Genomic DNA, 9,209 nt, shown 5'->3' with positions numbered 1-9,209 from the left:
AATTCAGCTATTTTATCGCAATTTTCGACGACAGGCCTTCCGGAGCGTGGCGCATCTTCGACCACCTCTACACCAGAACGGAAACGTTGAAACCATCGTTGTGCGGTGGAAATGGAAACTGTATCGGGTCCATAAACTGCACAAATTTTATTGGCGGCTTGAGATGCATTTTTGCCTTAATCGTAGTAGTACTGTAAAATATGCCGTATTTTCTCTTTATTTTTCTCCATGTTTGCGACGCTATAACTCACGAACGACTTAAGAGAAACGAGAATAAACACGTGTTAGCGCGTGAAATGAGCTTTCCAAAAAGGTATAACATGACCCGATGCGAGGAATGAAACTAGAACTACGCGCTTCCTCCGCCAACTACCCGAAATACCGCAAGACAACCTAATATTATATGAAAAAATCAAAATGAGTCGATACTCGCTGGACAGTTTATAGAACTTAATCAGATTAGGTCTGCCGAATGAGTTTCGAGTGTGTAAACCAATATACACTTATCGTCAGATTTTTCTCTCGGTAAAACAAAAAAAGTCCGAAAGATCTTCCGTCATCATATAAAGGACAATAAAAATCTTAGTCTCCATTGGGGTCAGTATAAACATCAGCCAGTACAGGGGTAAAGCTCTCTCCCTTTATGTCTCATGAGTCAGCCTGTCCGCCGCTCGATATGCTGTAGAATTGTTGACATCGCAGATAAAGTTTTTCTTACAATATTTGGGTAGAGGTTAATACGTAATAACACATTTGGAATATTAAATAGCAATAAAACGATGAGTTATACTAACATACATGCTGATATCGACAAGGATTTAGAAGTCAAAAAAATCAGCAAAATTCGCTGCGACATCCGGTCTAAATATATGGTATTAATTTCCTTCAACTCCCAAAGTAATCCATTTGGTATCTTATGGTTGTATCATATACGATATCAAATGGAGTGATGGTGGTTTTATGAAGGTTTGACATTACTTTAGTGAACTTGTGGAACRACGAAAACTTCCAAACTATTGTGATTTGAAATCGCTTAAGGGCATATACAATTAGAATTTTCAGAAAATTTATTTCTTTTCATTTTATTTTCTTAATGTACATATTAGGTGCGTTCCAAAGTAAACTTGACATTTTGAATCTGGTGGCGCCATCTTTATGTCGAGTAGTGCGTTAAAATCGGCCATCTTTACGATTGTCCAATGAGAATTTCATGACATTTCATTGATTGGAAGTGAAGTTATTGAATTTTAAGTGTCAGCATGTTTGTGTTATCGGTGCGAAAATGAGCTTCAAACAAAGAGCTAACATTAAATTTTGTTTTGAAATTGATAAAATTTTTACCCAAACGTTTCAATTGATTAAATAAGTTTATGGCGACGATATCCTATTCCGTAGCAGAATGTACGAGTGGGTTCGACGTTTTCAAAGTGGTCGTGAGGTCATGAATGAAGATCAATCAAGTGCCAATCAAAATCCGTGATACCAGAAATTCCATCGAAACTGTGCGTGAATTCATCATTGAAATTCATAGAAATGAAATTGAACGTTTCCAAAACATCGATTTCTCGCACTTTGACCGAACATTTGGGCTTACGAAAGGTGTGTGCACGCTATGTTCCGCACAAATTGACTGACGACCAAAAATTGCTTATGGTCCGTCTCATCGATYGATGCTTTTGACCGATTATTTGACCAAATATCACATTTTTACCATTAACCACTCCCCGCATTCCCTGATATGGCACCGCTCTTTTCGGATCGAAAATTTTTYTTCACCGATATTTGATTTTAGATTAGATTTTGTTTTTTGCTTGAATACTGGTGCAAGGAGATTGTGTCTATGTGTTGAATTTTGATCGGGGTCTAACAGGTCAGTGATGTCTTTCCAAGTTGAATTGGACGTGAAAGTAATGAAGAGGTCTGGTCGTCCATTTTTGCGCCTGTAAGTCATAGCATCTTGGGCGTACTTGTTCAAATGTCGAAGACTGCCGGTGTACGTTGCTGGCAAAACCACCATTTGGCAGCATTTTCATCATTATTAATCGCATCACGTAGGTGAATATATTCCTCGGCGCGTAGACGTTCACTTTCAATTTTTGCGTACTTGTCGCCCACAAATTCATGTAATAGTTCACGGCATTTTAACAAATGATTAAATTCATTTCGTCGGATCATAAGGCGGTAGGCTTAAAAGTTCATGCCATCATCTGTTTTTATTGAGTCATTATTTAAATTTACTTGCATTACATTAAAATGGTAACCATCTTCGCCACSTGGAAAAAGAACTGGATACTGTAATGTATCAAATGATCGGTGCTTTTCCGCAACGCGTCGAAGGTTTTCATTTCGAAGATGGATGATGATATCGCGTCGCTCGAATTCCGTTCCGACCATAACCACTGCAACGTCGTCTTTTACCTGTACATTGAATCGACGCTTATGCTCCCCGGGTGGTGTTTTGTCTGCTCTTATCACAACCTTATAATTATCTGTCGGCATCTGGTCTAGAGCTGTTTTGAATGAACGTATGAGGCTGTTGTGTTCATGAAACRTAGTTTGAAGTTCTAAGACGATTTCTCGTCTTACTTCAGTACTGATTGCAAAACGAAGATCAGTTTCTGCAGCTTGATTACCGTTTATTGAGCTATTCGGTTACGATTGGCATCAAGTCTTTGCGTGTGCTTTAGGATTGTCTCGGTAGCTCGCGATGAAGATTTTTTTTCACTATCTTGTTGAAGCCGTGATTCATGCTCTTTTTATACTCTCGCAACAAAGTTGCTAAAGAGAGTATTATAGTTTTGTTCACATAACGGTTGTTTGTAAGTCCTAAAACTAAAAGAGTCAGATATAGGGTTATATATACCAAAGTGATCAGGGTGACGAGTAGAGTTGAAATCCGGATGTCTGTCTGTCCGTCCGTCCGTGCCAGCTGTAACTTGAGCAAAAATTGATGATCATGATGAAACTTGGTACACGTATTTCTTGGCTCCATAAGAAGGTTAAGTTCGAAGATCGGCAAAATCGGCCCACTGCCACGCCCACAAAATGGCGGAAACCGAAAACCTATAAAATGTCATAACTAAGCCGTAAATAAAGATATTAAAATGAAATTTGGCACAATTTTTGGAAAAGTGGGCGTGGCCCCTGCCCCTACTAACTTTTTTGTACATATCTCGAAAACTACTATAGCTATGTCAACCAAACTGTATAGAGTCGTTTCTTTTAGGCATTTCCATRTACAGTTCAAAAATGGAAGAAGTCGGACAATAACCACGCCCACCTCCCATACAAAGGTTATGTTGMAAATCACTAAAAGTGCGTTAACCGACTAACAAAAAACGTCAGAAACACTAAATTTTACGGAAGAAATGCCAGAAGGAAGCTACATCCAGGCTTTTTTTAAAAATTTAAAACGGGCGTGGCKTCGCCCACTTATGGACCAAAAACCATATCTCAGGAAGTACTCWACCGATWTCAATGAAATTCGGTATATAATATTTTCTTAACASCCTGATGACATGTGCCAAATATGGGTGAAGTCGGTTCACAACCACGCCTGAAATCTCGATTATCACTTTATCATGCGAGAGTATAAAATGTTCGGTGACACCCRAACTTAGCCCTTCCTTACTTGTTTAGTTTCTATATTTCTTCTTGTAGATATTCGGTTATGGTTTTCTCAAGGCGTAACTCACGTTCATCAGCTATTTCGTTTGCTCTTTTTTCCTTAACATTCTTTGATTTGGAGGTTTTTTTTCCAATACTTACTTTTTAGGGTGCCATTTTTTATTTATTGCAATGATTGTGTGAAGTAAAATTCAATTTTCTGTTGTAATAATCAACTGAAAATGCATCAGTAAAGGAATATATTCGTGGCGCTACAACTTACCTGAAATTCCTAAAAATCTTTAATTATTTACTTTAATATACTTCAATATACTCCATTGTACTTAAATATGTTTCATATTGACATATATATTCACAACGCATGTGTCAACACAAATTTGGGTTATAAAACAATAGAATATCATCATATTAAATAAAAACTATATTTGATAGTTCAAAACAAAAAAACAAAGTGCTCCGATCGTCCAAACTTTACTTGTTAGGTCAATCTTAAGATTTCCTCAAAGTTTCACCGAAAACCGTTCAGCCGTTTCGGAGCCTACCTGGAACATGCAGACATTCTTTCATTTTTATATACATACGAGATGTGTTCGTATTGCGAACTTTGAATTTTCGCGGCTCATGTCTCTCACTTATGCCGACAAGCTCGGCCATTTTGAATGTTCATTTTTTGTTTGTTGGATCGTCTTCGATTTTTACCTATTCAAAAAAATTGATCAAAGAACCTGGATAAAATTTTGTGTGAAAAACGAAATTAAGTGCGCGGATGCATTGCGAATGTTGAATGTGGCATACGGAGAAGCTACCTTGGACCGAAGCAACGTTTATCGGTGGTACAAAATGTTCTCAGAAGGCCGAGAAGATGTGACAAAAATTGGCTTTTGCACCACAATAACGCCCCTGCTCACACATCGTTGCTTGTGCGCGACATTTTGGCCAAAAACAACACACTAATGATGACGCAGCCACYGTATTCCTCAGATCTGGCCTCCTGTGATTTTTTCTTGTTGCCTAAACTGAAGAGGCCCATGAAAGGACGACGTTACGCTTCTCTTGACGAGATAAAGACGGCATCGAAGGAGGAGCTGAAGAAGATAAGAAAAAATGATTTTTTGAAGTTCTTCGAAGATTGGAAAAACCGTTGGCACAAGTGTATAATATCTCATGGGGATTACTTTGAAAGGGACAAAATTCAGATATTCAAGATATTCATGAATAAATAAATAATTTTTGAAAAAACACAAAATTCGCGATACTTTTTGAACACACCCTGTTTATAGATTTAAGGTGGCTACTTTGTCAAAAAAARATTATTTTGCTTATTCCTTCGATTAGTTACTAGATTTAACATTACTTTAACGAAATCTGTTTATTTTTTTTTATTTCAGAGGATCCAGCTCAGAGATATAGTGCTCACCCCACAACATCTTTTTTGTGAGAAACTCCTGGACATCAGCAATTACTTTCCAAATAAATATTTTTACTAAATAATACTAAATCTTAAAATACAGTTAAAAGGCACCATAATATGTGTATAAATTTTTGAATCAAAAAGTTTACGAGTTTTCTCCAAAAATAATACGTAAAATTTGCTTTTTGTTAGAAGACGGAATCTAACTGTAATACAATCGGTTGAAAACTCATTCCGGTGGAATATGAATACAGACAAAATAGTTTTATAACTATTTGGTTAGGTAATGTTTTTTGAATTCAATTTTATTGTGTCTTTACTTTATTAAACAATTATCCTCAAATTGAGTGCTTTTTAATTACTTTGTTCTGTTGGCAAGTACTTTAAAATGCAAAAGTATGTTTCCTAAAATATGTGCTCCCTAGCAGGGTTGCAACGAATTGCAAATAGAAAAGCTGAATGTGTGAAATTAAATAATAAAAATTTCCACTTGATTTATGCGAGCCTTTATCAACCGATGTTTATGCTTTATGGCCCATTTATTCAGCTTATCTGCAGTGTTAGGTGAAAAAGCAGAAAAAACGACTAGCTAAGGGTTCAAGCACTCACTGCATTGGTTGCATAAAATTGAGCTGTTTATGCTTAATAAAACACACCCATTGCCACAATTTAAAGAAAATTTGTGTGCGGTTGTAAAAAAAAAGGATTAACTTATCCTTTAGCGTGGTGAAAAATCATAAAACTTGAAATTACAACAATAAACAAACGAACAACAACGCAAAAGCTGGAAAAGTCAAAAGTCAGTGTTGCAARAATGGCGGGGCCGGTCGAACATGACCAAGCAACACATGTTTATGGCCACAAATGAACGAAATAGCCACGGCGTAGAACAGATGTTAAAACAATCAGTGCAACAACRGTAGCAATAAAATAGCAACAACAACAATAACATTAAAATATATAAGAAACAATAAGTGAAGTGCTAGCTAGCTGAGGAAAGTCCGTAATGAAAKGCTTAAATGGCTGGAAGCGGCTGTGAAATTATAACGGTTTGTGCGGGAGYTGCGCACAAGCAACGCCATATCGCTGGAAACATGAAAGCTATTAAAATTTTATTAGCTTCGCTCGCTCAATGCTTACATTTAAAGCRCCTAAGCATACTTTTAGGCGTGCTGACGTTAGACATTTCATTGCTGTGGCTGAAGCAAGTGAGTTGAGCAATACCGCGCCACAGYTAAATGTACGAAAATCGTAATTTTTATTTGTTRCAGGTAAACATTTTTATAAWTCTTCATACTTATTTTTGTCTAGGTGGCAAGTGCTGCTGCCGCATGCGCCTGAATTACGCACGTGAGCGGCAAATAATTTTCATTTTAGCGCCACACCAATTTGCATTTATCGCATTATTCTAAGCCAAACACCTTCCTCCCCACTCGCGCCCACTCAATATCAAGCGCCGTCTCCACTCCCGCACACCACACACCACATTTGTGGTCATAATAAATTCAGGGATCACATAAATCTCGGCTGAGGATGCGCTGAAATGCAATAAAATGTTCCCAGGAAATATGCTTACAATTACGTTTACCCRCTTACATTAGAATTACTACGTACATATACTCAGAGCATAGACCTACGTGCCTAGGTGTATGGTGGAGCTGCTTGTAAGTGCAGCTGTGGCGCTTGAAGGACTAGAATAATGAAGACGAAGCTTGTTGAGCGGTTTTCGTGATGGTCTTGAGTTTAAAGTATAAAAATTTAATTGAAAATTTGCGTTGAAAAGCTTTTCCAGCGGCGGATATCAACGTTGCTGAGGACGTAGTCAGAGGAAAAAGTGAATAAATTATGTTGAAGTMACTTTTTTAGTCAAAGTGTGCGGTCAAGCCTATTGATTTAAACTCTCAAATCTACATATTATACTTTTTTTGCATCCATATTCCTAAAAATTAGTAATGTGTCATAAATAACTAGTTTTTTCGGTAGAATTTACTCAAAAATGCAAGCAATTTTTACACGAAAGAGTATACATCGATTCTCTTAATTTTTATGTCTAAAGTCATCGTTTGATCTATGGCTTACTTTCTAWAATATGTATATTCATTACAAATGCCTTATATGTAAAAAATATTTCAACTCAAGTGTTTTATAATATCTTATTTTTCTCGACCTACTTTATTCTTACTGAAAGCTAATGACACCGTACTTATTTTGTCGAACCTAAACTAACATAACTAACCAAATACAACTCATTTGAATCTTTAGTCAACATCATACAACTTAATCCAACGTTAACTAACATAACCTAATTTATTTGAACCCAATCAAGTTGAACCTCAACTCTACATTACCCAACTTAATCTAATCTGGTCAAACCTAAACAAAACTTAACCGTACTTAATCAAGATAAAATCTTTGAAAAATGAGTGCCTCTTCTCGCCCATTAAAACTTGTTATCTTATCGCAGTGTTATCCATATTATGAGTACAATTCCATCTAACCCGACGTTGAGTGCTTCACTGGTGTCTGCGTTCACCAGATTCCTGTAATGTGTCCAGTATATATATTAGTTTATTTCAGAACTCGGTCTCCATATATTTCTTTTCATCCAAAAATCGTCCATTTCCATCTCAAATGGGATAAGACAKGTATGAAAGACCAGTTTCCTCACTAATCCCATTCCACGTATCATTTTGAAGCTTCATATTTTGAATATACGGTGTTTGTGCATAAGAAGACTGAGTCGATTTAAAAAAAATGATCTAACCAATCGTTACAATTCTTTAAAAGCTTTCGAAATAGGCTCCTTCTGCGTCGATGCATCGCTGCTAGCGCGATTTCCAAGCATCGAATTCGTCACGGAAGGCATTCTCCAGAATAGGTGACTGCCCGGTGGGAATGCTGCTTTTTTTGTGATACTATTCTCTTCCTCTGTGCTCCTCACACCAAAGCGGTTACAGAACAATTGTTTATTTGTTTAAGATATTTGGTAATAAGTCGGAAACCCTATAAAATATAAAGGAAATGCAAATGATCAGCATAACGAGGTAAGTTGATTTATAGCCCTAACCCTTTGTTTGTCTGTCTGTATATATGCGAACTAGTCCCTCAGCTTATGAGATATCGAACTGAAAATTTTCACACGTCCTTTTCTTCGCAAGAAGCGGTTGTCAGAACCGATATCGGTACTTTATAAAATATAACTGCCATACAAACTTTTACGAAATTTGGCGCGGATTGGTGTCTAGGGCAATAATGTAATCTCCGAAAAAATTGATTAGATCAAGTCACCTTGGCATAAAGCTGTTACACAAACAGCTACTTAAAACTGCTTTCTATAGTTTCATAAGTTCTTATTGCGACTATTTAACGWGGATAAAAATCGGAATTTTAGATGATAACAGAAAAGATTATGTTAACAATATTGTTGACTAAAAAGTACATATAATGGCAGCGGTGGGATTCGAACCCACGCCTCCGAAGAGACTGGTGCCTTAAACCAGCGCCTTAGACCGCTCGGCCACGCTACCGTCATATTAATCTATTATCGCGTGTACAACCGACCAGACAGCTYGATTTTATTCTAGCCATTGGCATCAACAAAAGCGATCGAGAAACGCACGCAGTTTTTTACTCGTAATTATATGCATACATATGTACATACAATGAGCTTACTTTTCTAATTCTATGGGAGCAAATAGATATGTAGCGCTAATTCGAGAACTAGTTTCTGCTCATAGCCGGTTCGTTGGTGAAAAGCTTGTGGTCGCATACCATTTGAACACGTCTGTCAATTAACATCGCCTAAAAGTACATGCATATGTATGTACAAACATATTATAACACATTTGTATAGATTTGTATGTAATTTGTGTTACTTGTTTTCTTACGATTTATTTACGATTGCAATTATTTTGAGGTATTATTCGCTTTATTTATTKAAATATATRCACATTAAATGTTGTATTTTYGGGTCTCCATGGTTKKCGTGTGAYATCATTGCGAGTWTGAATTGCAGATCAGCTGACCAGTWTAGCCGCTTGGAATAGAATTTAAAAGTRTTTGCAAAGGTTACCAATTATGGTTTATGCAGTAAAATATGAAACGATCGAATGTAGTGGACATCACCAGCTATTTTTACACCTCCGCGCCTTAATGTGCTCACAAATGCTTG

At 36.8% G+C, this 9,209-nt stretch overlaps 1 non-coding gene across 1 annotated transcript; it reads right to left on the bottom strand.

Annotated features, from left to right (window-relative positions):
• Window positions 1-8,483: 8,483 nt before the first annotated feature.
• On the bottom strand, window positions 8,484-8,565 carry Trnal-aag. The gene has a single exon. It is a non-coding gene; the product is annotated as a tRNA-Leu (tRNA).
• Window positions 8,566-9,209: the final 644 nt, after the last annotated feature.

The sequence above is a fragment of the Bactrocera latifrons genome, unplaced genomic scaffold, assembly GCF_001853355.1.
Source record: "Bactrocera latifrons isolate USDA-ARS-PBARC rearing strain unplaced genomic scaffold, ASM185335v1 scaffold_261, whole genome shotgun sequence".
Taxonomy (NCBI): Eukaryota; Metazoa; Arthropoda; class Insecta; order Diptera; family Tephritidae; genus Bactrocera; species Bactrocera latifrons.
This window is presented reverse-complemented; position numbering and strand designations above follow the sequence as displayed.